At 43.7% G+C, this 13,507-nt stretch overlaps 1 long non-coding RNA gene across 1 annotated transcript in view; it reads left to right on the forward strand.

Annotated features, from left to right (window-relative positions):
* LOC307181316 overlaps nt 1-12,541 on the forward strand; it is a 187,971-nt gene extending 175,430 nt beyond the window's left edge. The window contains exons 4-5 of the long non-coding RNA XR_013826438.1: nt 1,404-1,489; nt 12,460-12,541. This is a non-coding gene — a long non-coding RNA (uncharacterized lncRNA). The remainder of the gene's footprint in view (nt 1-1,403; nt 1,490-12,459) is intronic.
* Nucleotides 12,542-13,507: the final 966 nt, after the last annotated feature.

The following is a 13,507-nucleotide window of genomic DNA, read 5'->3' on the forward strand; positions in this document are numbered from 1 at the left end:
AACTTTGGGGTGGCTGTGTCTTTTTGATTTTAATTTCCCTAAGCTATAGGACCATAAGTGGAAGTGCCCTAGGCTCTGTTGCTTTGTTTTTTAGATGTTTCAGGAAACACCATACACTTCTCCCGAGTGTCTGTTGGCAATTTACATCCCGCCCATCAGCATAACAAGGCTCCCAGTTCTCCATGGCCTGTCCTTCCTTTCTGGATTTTACACTTTTTTCAGATGGCCCTTTTGACCGGGGGAAGTGAGACTTCATTGTAGTGCAGATTTCCTTTGCAAGCTTGCTTGGTTGGCCAAAAAGGGCGTATGCATTTTTTCCTGAATATATTCAGGAAAAAACGCATACGCCCTTTTTGGCCAAGTGCATCATTGTGGACGTTCTGCCTCTTTTCCTATGCTTTCAATGCAATTCCAGTCTACCTCCTGAAATCGGTTTCCTGCAATTCTGCCCTGCTTTCAAGTCCTCTTGGCAGCCTTACTTCAGTATATTTTTGGACGATAGCTGTCATTTATAACTCTGCAGGTTTCTGCATTACAGTGTCCCCGAGCTCCTTTCTTCAACTGGCTTTCTTTTGAGCTGGCCGCAACACCGCAGGATGGCTTCAGGCCCTAATCTGGTTCAGGCACGGCACACTGAGCCTTTGGTTAATTCCTCTTCCTGGTGGGAAATGAGAGTTAAATTTGCCCGTCCAGACACCTCCAGCTAGTCTCTCATTGGTTCTCGCTATTCCTGTTCATCTTCCGCAGAAATTGCAAACTGGGCCAAACAGGAGGTTAAAGGCGCTGACTCTCCAAGTGGGGAGAGTGTTAGTAAAGCGTCTGGAATGTTGCACCCGAGTACCAGGGGAGGAAAACTGAGACATATTTGAACACGTCTCCCGTTCACACGGTTGATCATACTCTGGGTTCCACATGCATGTTTTAGCTGAAGGAAGAATACCTTAAACCTGGAGAGTTGAGACCCGTGGAATGGGTAACATGCAATATGACTTCAAAGGGTCTTCATTTGCGCACCGAACCTCTCCAATCCTATCAATGCTGTGTTTATGTCCCTGTACAGATGCTTGATTCTCTTTTGGATACATAGCAATCCATAGGTTTTAAGATAGTTACTAATCAGGTACATTCTTAGGCGTTTAATATGGGGTGTTGAGTCCATTTCGTTGAGCAAGGAGTAGCTCTTGTCTATTCCATATTTGGCTTAAGGAACTTTATCTGTGCTCATTTCAATCTCTGGTTTTATGCAGCACCCCAACTCACCTTTCCCCTTAAGCAAGCATAAGTTGGTTTTCTAAATTTGAGACACTGTTCTGTTCTGTAATTCAGTTCCTGTGTAGCCAAGTTTACATTCCGTGTATTAGTGATATCTTATGATGTTTCTTTTTCTGTGTGATTTATTTCAGTTAGAATCATCCTATCTGAATCCACTCATTATGCTGCTACAGGCCTGATGACATAGATTTCATTGCTGAGTGATACTGCATTGTACGTAAGTACCACAAGTTCTTTATCCATTTCTCACTTTCTGCGATGTTGAACTTGTACTGTAAACGAGGTTCTTGTAAACAGAGGCGTCCCAAACTTTGGGGTGGCTGTGTCTTTTTGATTTTAATTTCCCTAAGCTATAGGACCATAATTGGAAGTGCCCTAGGCTCTGTTGCTTTGTTTTCTAGATGTTTCAGGAAACACCATACACTTCTCCGGAGTGTCTGTTGGCAATTTACATCCCGCCCATCAGGAAACAGGGCTCCCAGTTCTCCATGGCCTGTCCTGCCTTTCTGGATTTTACACTTTTTTCAGATGGCCCTTTTGACCGGGGGGAAGTGAGACTTCATTGTAGTGCAGATTTCCTTTGCAAGCTTGCTTGGTTGGCCAAAAAGGGCGTATGCGTTTTTTCCTGAATATATTCAGGAAAAAACGCATATGCCCTTTTTGGCCAAGTGCATCATTGTGGATGTTCTGCCTCTTTTCCTATGCTTTCAATGCAATTCCAGTCTACCTCCTGAAATCGGTTTCCTGCAATTCTGCCCCGCTTTCAAGTCCTCTTGGCAGCCTTACTTCAGTATATTTTTGGACGATAGCTGTCATTTATAACTCTGCAGTTTTGTGAATTACCGTGCCCCTGAGCTCTTTTCTTCACCTCGCTTTCTTTTGAGTTGGCCGCAACACCGCAGGATGGCTTCAGGCCCTAATCTGGTTCCGGCACGGCACTTGAGCCTTTGGTTATTTCCTCTTCCTGGTGGGAAATGAGAGTTAATTTGCCCGTCCAGACACCTCCAGCTAGTCTCTCATTGGTTCTCCCTATTCCTGTTCATCTTCCGCAGAAATTGCAAACTGGGCCAAACAGGAGGTTAAAGGCGCTGACTCTCCAAGTGGAGAGAGTGTTAGTAAAGCGTCTGGAATGTTGCACCCGAGTACCAGGGGAGGAAAACTGAGACATATTTAAACACGGCTCCCGTTCACACGGTTGATCATACTCTGGGTTCCACATGCATGTTTTAGCTGAAGGAAGAATACCTTAAACCTGGAGAGTTGAGACCCGTGGAATGGGTACCATGCAATATGACTTCAGAGGTCTTCATTTGCTCACCGAACCTCTCCAATCCTATCACTGCTGCGTTTATGTCCCTGTACACACGCTTGATTCTCTTTTGGAGACATAGCAATCCATAGGTTTTAAGATACTTACTAGTCAGGTACATTCTTAGGCGTTTAATATGCGGTGTTGAGTCCATTTCGTTGAGCAAGGAGTAGCTCTTGTCTATTCCATATTTGGCTTAAGGAACTTTATCTGTGCTCATTTCAATCTCTGGTTTTATGCAGCACCCCAACTCACCTTTACCCTTAAGCAAGCATAAGTTGGTTTTCTAAATTTGAGACCCTGTTCTGTTTTGGAATTCAGTTCCTGTGTAGCCAAGTTTACATTCCGTGTATTACTGATATCTTATGATGTTTCTTTTTCTGTGTGACTTATTTCAGTTAGAATCATCATACCTGAATCCACTCATTGTGCTGCTAAGGGCCTGATGACATAGATTTCATTGCTGAGTGATATTGCTTTGTAAGTAAATACCACAACTTCTTTATCCATTTTTCACTTTCTGGGATGTTGAACTTCTACTGTAAACGAGGTTCTTGTAAACAGAGCCGTTCCAAACTTTGGGGTGGCTGTGTCTTTTGGATTTTAATTTCCCTAAGCTATAGGACCATAAGTGGAAGTGCCCTAGGCTCTGTTGCTTTGTTTTTTAGATGTTTCAGGAAACACCATACACTTCTCCCAAGTGTCTGTTGGCAATTTACATCCCGCCCATCAGCATAACAAGGCTCCCAGTTCTCCATGGCCTGTCCTGCCTTTCTGGATTTTACACTTTTTTCAGATGGCCCTTTTGACCGCTGGGAAGTGAGACTTCATTGTAGTGCAGATTTCTTTTGCAAGCTTGCTTGGTTGGCCAAAAAGGGCGTATGCGTTTTTTCCTGAATATATTCAGGAAAAAACGCATACGCCCTTTTTGGCCAAGTGCATCATTGTGGACGTTCTGCCTCTTTTCCTATGCTTTCAATGCAATTCCAGTCTACCTCCTGAAATCGGTTTCCTGCAATTCTGCCCCGCTTTCAAGTCCTCTTGGCAGCCTTACTTCAGTATATTTTTGGACGATAGCTGTCATTTATAACTCTGCAGGTTTGTGAATTACAGTGCCCCTGAGCTCTTTTCTTCACCTCGCTTTCTTTTGAGCTGGCCGCAACACCGCAGGATGGCTTCAGGCCCTAATCTGGTTCCGGAACGGCACGCTGAGCCTTTGGTTATTTCCTCTTCCTGGTGGGAAATGAGAGTTAAATTTGCCCGTCCAGACACCTCCAGCTAGTCTCTCATTGGTTCTCGCTATTCCTGTTCATCTTCCGCAGAAATTGCAAACTGGGCCAAACAGGAGGTTAAAGGCGCTGACTCTCCAAGTGGGGAGAGTGTTAGTAAAGCGTCTGGAATGTTGCACCCGAGTACCAGGGGAGGAAAACTGAGACATATTTGAACACGTCTCCCGTTCACACGGTTGATCATACTCTGGGTTCCACATGCATGTTTTAGCTGAAGGAAGAATACCTTAAACCTGGAGAGTTGAGACCCGTGGAATGGGTACCATGCAATATGACTTCAAAGGGTCTTCATTTGCGCACCGAACCTCTCCAATCCTATCAATGCTGTGTTTATGTCCCTGTACAGATGCTTGATTCTCTTTTGGATACATAGCAATCCATAGGTTTTAAGATAGTTACTAATCAGGTACATTCTTAGGCGTTTAATATGGGGTGTTGAGTCCATTTCGTTGAGCAAGGAGTAGCTCTTGTCTATTCCATATTTGGCTTAAGGAACTTTATCTGTGCTCATTTCAATCTCTGGTTTTATGCAGCACCCCAACTCACCTTTCCCCTTAAGCAAGCATAAGTTGGTTTTCTAAATTTGAGACACTGTTCTGTTCTGTAATTCAGTTCCTGTGTAGCCAAGTTTACATTCCGTGTATTAGTGATATCTTATGATGTTTCCTTTTCTGTGTGACTTATTTCAGTTAGAATCATCATACCTGAATCCACTCATTGTGCTGCTAAGGGCCTGATGACACAGATTTCATTGCTGAGTGATATTGCTTTGTAAGTAAATACCACAACTTCTTTATCCATTTTTCACTTTCTGTGATGTTGAACTTGTACTGTAAACGAGGTTCTTGTAAACAGAGGCGTCCCAAACTTTGGCGTGGCTGTGTCTTTTTGATTTTAATTTCCCTAAGCTATAGGACCATAAGTGGAAGTGCCCTAGGCTCTGTTGCTTTGTTTTTTAGATGTTTCAGGAAACACCATACACTTCTCCGGAGTGTCTGTTGGCGATTTACATCCCGCCCATCAGCATAACAAGGCTCCCAGTTCTCCATGGCCTGTCCTGCCTTTCTGGATTTTACACTATTTTCAGATGACCCTTTTGACCGGGGGGAAGTGAGACTTCATTGTAGTGCAGATTTCCTTTGCAAGTTTCCTTGGTTGGCCAAAAAGGGCGTATGCGTTTTTTCCTGAATATATTCAGGAAAAAACGCATACGCCCTTTTTGGGCAAGTGCATCATTGTGGACGTTCTGCCTCTTTTCCTATGCTTTCAATGCAATTCCAGTCTACCTCCTGAAATAGGTTTCCTGCAATTCTGCCCCGCTTTCAAGTCCTCTTGGCAGCCTTACTTCAGTCTATTTTTGGACGATAGCTGTCATTTATAACTCTGCAAGTTTGTGAATTACAGTGCCCCTGAGCTCCTTTCTTCAACTCGCTTTCTTGTGAGCTGGCCGCAACACCGCAGGATGGCTTCAGGCCCTAATCTGGTTCCGGCACGGCACGCTGAGCCTTTGGTTAATTCCTCTTCCTGGTGGGAAATGAGAGTTAAATTTGCCCGACCAGACACCTCCAGCTAGTCTGCCATTGGTTCTCGCTATTCCTGTTCATCTTCCGCAGAAATTGCAAACTGGGCCAAACAGGAGGTTAAAGGGACTGACTCTCAAAGTCGGGAGAGTGTTAGTAAAGCATCTGGAATGTTGCACCCGAGTACCAGGGTACGAAAACTGAGACATATTTCAACACGTCTCCCGATCACATGGTTGATCATACTCTAGGTTCCACATGCATGTTTTAGCTGAAGGAAGAATACCTAAAACCTGGGTAGTTGAAACCCGTGGAATGGGTACCATGCAATATGACTTCAAAGGGTCTTCATTTGCTCACCGAACCTCTCCAATCCTATCACTGCTGCGTTTATGCCCCTGTACACATGCTTGATTCTCTTTCGGAGACATAGCAATCCATAGGTTTTAAGATACTTACTAGTCAGGTACATTCTTAGGTGTTTAATATGCGGTGTTGTGTCCATTTTGTTGAGCAAGGAGTAGCTCTTGTCTATTCCATATTTGGCTTAAGGAACTTTATCTGTGCTCATTTCAATCTCTGGTTTTATGCAGCACCCCAACTCACCTTTCCCCTTAAGCAAGCATAAGTTGGTTTTCTAAATTTGAGACCCTGTTCTGTTCTGTAATTCAGTTCCTGTGTAGCCAAGTTTCCAATCCGTGTATTACTGATATCTTATGATGTTTCTTTTTCTGTGTGACTTATTTCAGTTAGAATCATCATACCTGAATCCACTCATTGTGCTGCTAAGGGCCTGGTGACATAGATTTCATTGCTGAGCGATATTGCTTTGTAAGTAAATACCACAACTTCTTTATCCATTTTTCACTTTCTGCGATGTTGAACTTCTACTCTAAACTAGGTTCTTGTAAACAGAGGCGTCCCAAACTTTGGGGTGGCTGTGTCTTTTTGATTTTAATTTCCCTAAGCTATAGGACCATAATTGGAAGTGCCCTAGGCTCTGTTGCTTTGTTTTTTAGATGTTTCAGGAAACACCATACACTTCTCCAGAGTGTCTGTTGGCAAGTTACATCCCGCCCATCAGCATAACAAGGCTCCCAGTTCTCCATGGCCTGTCCTCCCTTTCTGGATTTTACACTTTTTTCAGATGGCCCTTTTGACCGGAGGGAAGTGAGACTTCATTGTAGTGCAGATTTCCTTTGCAAGCTTGCTTGGTTGACCAAAAAGGGCGTATGCGTTTTTTCCTGAATATATTCAGGAAAAAACGCATACGCCCTTTTTGGCCAAGTGCATCATTGTGGACGTTCTGCCTCTTTTCCTATGCTTTCAATGCAATTCCAGTCTACCTCCTGAAATCGGTTTCCTGCAATTCTGCCCCGCTTTCAAGTCCTCTTGGCAGCCTTATTTCAGTATACTTTTGGACGATAGCTGTCATTTATAACTCTGCAGGTTTGTGAATTACAGTGCCCCTGAGCTCCTTTCTTCAACTCGCTTTCTTGTGAGCTGGCCGCAACACCGCTGGATGGCTTCAGGCCCTAATCTGGTCCCGGCACGGCACGCTGAGCCTTTGGTTAATTCCTCTTCCTGATGGGAAATGAGAGTTAAATTTACACGTCCAGACACCTCCAGCTAGTCTCTCATTGTTTCTCGCTATTCCTGTTCATCTTCCGCAGAAATTGCAAACTGCGCCAAACAGGAGGTTAAAGGGACTGACTCTCCAAGTCGGGAGAGTGTTAGTAAAGCGTCTGGAATGTTGCACCCGAGTACCAGGGTACGAAAACTGAGACATATTTGAACACGTCTCCCGATCACATGGTTGATCATACTCTGGGTTCCACATGCATGTTTTAGCTGAAGGAAGAATACCTTAAACCTGGGTATTTGAAACCCGTGGAATGGGTACCATGCAATATGACTTCAAAGGGTCTTCATTTGCTCACCGAACCTCTCCAATCCTATCACTGCTGCGTTTATGCCCCTGTACACATGCTTGATTCTCTTTTGGAGACATAGCAATCCATAGGTTTTAAGATACTTACTAGTCAGGTACATTCTTAGGCGTTTAATATGGGTTGTTGAGTCCATTTCGTTGAGCAAGGAGTAGCTCTTGTCTATTCCATATTTGGCTTAAGGAACTTTATCTGTGCTCATTTCAATCTCTGGTTTTATGCAGCTCCCCAACTCACCTTTCCCCTTAAGCAAGCATAAGTTGGTTTTCTAAATTTGAGACCCTGTTCTGTTTTGGAATTCAGTTCCTGTGTAGCCAAGTTTATATTGCGTGTATTAGTGATAACTTATGATGTTTCTTTTTCTGTGTGACTTATTTCAGTTAGAATCATTGTACCTGAATCCACTCATTGTGCTGCTAAGGGCCTGATGACATAGATGTCATTGCTGAGTGATACTGCATTGTACGTAAGTACCACAACTTCTTTTTCCATTTTTCACTTTCTGTGATATTGAACTTGTATGGTAAACGAGATTCTTGTAAACAGAGGCGTCCCAAACTTTGGGGTGGCTGTGTCTTTTTGATTTTAATTTCCCTAAGCTATAGGACCATAAGTGGAAGTGCCCTAGGCTCTGTTGCTTTGTTTTTTAGATGTTTCAGGAAACACCATACACTTCTCCCGAATGTCTGTTGGCAATTTACATCCCGCCCATCAGCATCACAAGGCTCCCAGTTCTCCATGGCCTGTCCTGCCTTTCTGGATTTTACAGTATTTTCAGATGACCCTTTTGACCGGGGGGAAGTGAGACTTCATTGTAGTGCAGATTTCCTTTGCAAGTTTCCTTGGTTGGCCAAAAAGGGCGTATGCGTTTTTTCCTGAATATATTCAGGAAAAAACGCATACGCACTTTTTGGGCAAGTGCATCATTGTGGACGTTCTGCCTCTTTTCCTATGCTTTCCATGCAATTCCAGTCTACCTCCTGAAATAGGTTTCCTGCAATTCTGCCCCGCTTTCAAGTCCTCTTGGCAGCCTTACTTCAGTCTATTTTTGGACGATAGCTGTCATTTATAACTCTGCAAGTTTGTGAATTACAGTGCCCCTGAGCTCCTTTCTTCAACTCGCTTTCTTGTGAGCTGGCCGCAACACCGCAGGATGGCTTCAGGCCCTAATCTGGTTCCGGCACGGCACGCTGAGCCTTTGGTTAATTCCTCTTCCTGGTGGGAAATGAGAGTTAAATTTGCCCGACCAGACACCTCCAGCTAGTCTGCCATTGGTTCTCGCTATTCCTGTTCATCTTCCGCAGAAATTGCAAACTGGGCCAAACAGGAGGTTAAAGGGACTGACTCTCAAAGTCGGGAGAGTGTTAGTAAAGCATCTGGAATGTTGCACCCGAGTACCAGGGTACGAAAACTGAGACATATTTGAACACGTCTCCCGATCACATGGTTGATCATACTCTAGGTTCCACATGCATGTTTTAGCTGAAGGAAGAATACCTAAAACCTGGGTAGTTGAAACCCGTGGAATGGGTACCATGCAATATGACTTCAAAGGGTCTTCATTTGCTCACCGAACCTCTCCAATCCTATCACTGCTGCGTTTATGCCCCTGTACACATGCTTGATTCTCTTTCGGAGACATAGCAATCCATAGGTTTTAAGATACTTACTAGTCAGGTACATTCTTAGGTGTTTAATATGCGGTGTTGTGTCCATTTTGTTGAGCAAGGAGTAGCTCTTGTCTATTCCATATTTGGCTTAAGGAACTTTATCTGTGCTCATTTCAATCTCTGGTTTTATGCAGCACCCCAACTCACCTTTCCCCTTAAGCAAGCATAAGTTGGTTTTCTAAATTTGAGACCCTGTTCTGTTCTGTAATTCAGTTCCTGTGTAGCCAAGTTTACATTCCGTGTATTAGTGATATCTTATGATGTTTCTTTTTCTGTGTGACTTATTTCAGTTAGAATCATCATACCTGAATCCACTCATTGTGCTGCTAAGGGCCTGGTGACATAGATTTCATTGCTGAGCGATATTGCTTTGTAAGTAAATACCACAACTTCTTTATCCATTTTTCACTTTCTGCGATGTTGAACTTCTACTCTAAACTAGGTTCTTGTAAACAGAGGCGTCCCAAACTTTGGGGTGGCTGTGTCTTTTTGATTTTAATTTCCCTAAGCTATAGGACCATAATTGGAAGTGCCCTAGGCTCTGTTGCTTTGTTTTTTAGATGTTTCAGGAAACACCATACACTTCTCCAGAGTGTCTGTTGGCAAGTTACATCCCGCCCATCAGCATAACAAGGCTCCCAGTTCTCCATGGCCTGTCCTCCCTTTCTGGATTTTACACTTTTTTCAGATGGCCCTTTTGACCGGGGGGAAGTGAGACTTCATTGTAGTGCAGATTTCCTTTGCAAGCTTGCTTGGTTGACCAAAAAGGGCGTATGCGTTTTTTCCTGAATATATTCAGGAAAAAACGCATACGCCCTTTTTGGGCAAGTGCATCATTGTGGACGTTCTGCCTCTTTTCCTATGCTTTCAATGCAATTCCAGTCTACCTCCTGAAATCGGTTTCCTGCAATTCTGCCCCGCTTTCAAGTCCTCTTGGCAGCCTTATTTCAGTATACTTTTGGACGATAGCTGTCATTTATAACTCTGCAGGTTTGTGAATTACAGTGCCCCTGAGCTCCTTTCTTCAACTCGCTTTCTTGTGAGCTGGCCGCAACACCGCTGGATGGCTTCAGGCCCTAATCTGGTTCCGGCACGGCACGCTGAGCCTTTGGTTAATTCCTCTCCCTGATGGGAAATGAGAGTTAAATTTACACGTCCAGACACCTCCAGCTAGTCTCTCATTGTTTCTCGCTATTCCTGTTCATCTTCCGCAGAAATTGCAAACTGCGCCAAACAGGAGGTTAAAGGGACTGACTCTCCAAGTCGGGAGAGTGTTAGTAAAGCGTCTGGAATGTTGCACCCGAGTACCAGGGTACGAAAACTGAGACATATTTGAACACGTCTCCCGATCACATGGTTGATCATACTCTGGGTTCCACATGCATGTTTTAGCTGAAGGAAGAATACCTTAAACCTGGGTATTTGAAACCCGTGGAATGGGTACCATGCAATATGACTTCAAAGGGTCTTCATTTGCTCACCGAACCTCTCCAATCCTATCACTGCTGCGTTTATGCCCCTGTACAAATGCTTGATTCCCTTTCGGAGACATAGCAATCCATAGGTTTTAAGATACTTACTAGTCAGGTACATTCTTAGGCGTTTAATATGGGGTGTTGAGTCCATTTCGTTGAGCAAGGAGTAGCTCTTGTCTATTCCATATTTGGCTTAAGGAACTTTATCTGTGCTCATTTCAATCTCTGGTTTTATGCAGCTCCCCAACTCACCTTTCCCCTTAAGCAAGCATAAGTTGGTTTTCTAAATTTGAGACCCTGTTCTGTTTTGGAATTCAGTTCCTGTGTAGCCAAGTTTATATTGCGTGTATTAGTGATAACTTATGATGTTTCTTTTTCTGTGTGACTTATTTCAGTTAGAATCATTGTACCTGAATCCACTCATTGTGCTGCTAAGGGCCTGATGACATAGATGTCATTGCTGAGTGATACTGCATTGTACGTAAGTACCACAAGTTCTTTTTCCATTTTTCACTTTCTGTGATATTGAACTTGTATGGTAAACGAGATTCTTGTAAACAGAGGCGTCCCAAACTTTGGGGTGGCTGTGTCTTTTTGATTTTAATTTCCCTAAGCTATAGGACCATAAGTGGAAGTGCCCTAGGCTCTGTTGCTTTGTTTTTTAGATGTTTCAGGAAACACCATACACTTCTCCCGAATGTCTGTTGGCAATTTACATCCCGCCCATCAGCATCACAAGGCTCCCAGTTCTCCATGGCCTGTCCTGCCTTTCTGGATTTTACACTATTTTCAGATGACCCTTTTGACCGGGGGGAAGTGAGACTTCATTGTAGTGCAGATTTCCTTTGCAAGTTTCCTTGGTTGGCCAAAAAGGGCGTATGCGTTTTTTCCTGAATATATTCAGGAAAAAACGCATACGCCCTTTTTGGCCAAGTGCATCATTGTGGACGTTCTGCCTCTTTTCCTATGCTTTCAATGCAATTCCAGTCTACCTCCTGAAATCGGTTTCCTGCAATTCTGCCCCGCTTTCAAGTCCTCTTGGCAACCTTACTTCAGTCTATTTTTGGACGATAGCTGTCATTTATAACTCTGCAGGTTTGTGAATTACAGTGCCCCTGAGCTCCTTTCTTCAACTCGCTTTCTTGTGAGCTGGCCGCAACACCGCAGGATGGCTTCAGGCCCTAATCTGGTTCCGGCACGGCACGCTGAGCCTTTGGTTAATTCCTCTTCCTGGTGGGAAATGAGAGTTAAATTTGCCCGTCCAGACACCTCTAGCTAGTCTCTCATTGGTTCTAGCTATTCCTGTTCATCTTCCACAGAAATTGCAAACTGGGCCAAACAGGAGGTTAAAGGGACTGACTCTCCAAGTGGGGAGAGTGTTAGTAAAGCGTCTGGAATGTTGCACCCGAGTACCAGGGTACGAAAACTGAGACATATTTGAACACGTCTCCCGATCTCATGGTTGATCATACTCTGGGTTCCACATGCATGTTTTAGCTGAAGGAAGAATACCTAAAACCTGGGTAGTTGAAACCCGTGGAATGGGTACCATGCAATATGACTTCAAAGGGTCTTCATTTGCTCACCGAACCTCTCCAATCCTATCACTGCTGCGTTTATGACCCTGTACACATGCTTGATTCTCTTTTGGAGACATAGCAATCCATAGGTTTTAAGATACTTACTAGTCAGGTACATTCTTAGGCGTTTAATATGGGGTGTTGAGTCCATTTCGTTGAGCAAGGAGTAGCTCTTGTCTATTCCATATTTGGCTTAAGGAACTTTATCTGTGCTCATTTCAATCTCTGGTTTTATGCAGCACCCCAACTCACCTTTCCCCTTAAGCAAGCATAGGTTAGTTTTCTAAATTGGAGACCCTGTTCTGTTTTGTAATTCAGTTCCTGTGTAGCCAAGTTTACGTTTCGTGTATTAGTGATATCTTATGATGTTTCTTTTTCTGTGTGACTTATTTCAGTTAGAATCATCATACCTGAATCCACTCATTATGCTGCTATGGGCCTGATGACATAGATTTCATTGCCTAGTGATATTGCATTGTACGTAAGTACCACAACTTCTTCATCCATTTTTCACTTTCTGCGATATTGAACTTGTCCCGTAAACGAGGTTCTTGTAAACAGAGCCGTCCCAAACTTTGGGGTGGCTGTGTCTTTTTGATTTTCATTTCCCTAAGCTATAGGACCATAAGTGGAAGTGCCCTAGGCTCTGTTGCTTTGTTTTTTAGATATTTCAGGAAACACCATACACTTCTCCCAAGTGGTGTTGGCAACTTACATCCCGCCCATCAGCATAACAGGGCTCCCAGTTCTCCATGGCCTGTCCTGCCTTTCTGGATTTTACACTTTTTTCAGATGGCCCTTTTGACCGGGGGGAAGTGAGACTTCATTGTAGTGCAGATTTCCTTTGCAAGCTTGCTTGGTTGGCCAAAAAGGGCATATGCGTTTTTTCCTGAATATATTCAGGAAAAAACGCATACGCCTTTTTTGGCCAAGTGCATCATTGTCGAGGTTCTGACTTTCTTCATATGTTTTCAATGCAATTCCAGTCTACCTCCTCAAATCGGTTTCCTGCATTTCTGCCTTGCTTTCATTGACTCTTCATAGCCTTACCTCAGTATATTTTTTGAAAGTAGTTGGCCTTTATAACTCTGCAGGTTTTTGAATTGCAGTGTCCCTTAGCTCCATTTTTCAGCTCTTATTTTTGTGATTTTGCCTCATAACCACACGATTCCTTCAGGCCCTATTCTTCTGGGGCACCTTGCTGTGCCTTTGGTTAATTCTTCTTACTGATGTGAAATTAGAGTGACATGTGCCCATTGAAACCGCTACAGCTAGTTTCTCGCTGGTTCCCCCTATTCCCATTCATCCTCCGCACTAACTGCAGACTGTGTGATACCAGATCTTAAAGGCATTGACTCTCCTTGTGGGGATGTTGTTAGTAAAGCGGCTGGAATGTCGATCCGGAGCCCCAGGAGAGGAAAAATGAGGTGCGTTTTAGAAACC

The sequence above is a fragment of the Stenella coeruleoalba genome (assembly GCF_951394435.1).
Source record: "Stenella coeruleoalba genome assembly, contig: scaffold_49, whole genome shotgun sequence".
Taxonomy (NCBI): Eukaryota; Metazoa; Chordata; class Mammalia; order Artiodactyla; family Delphinidae; genus Stenella; species Stenella coeruleoalba.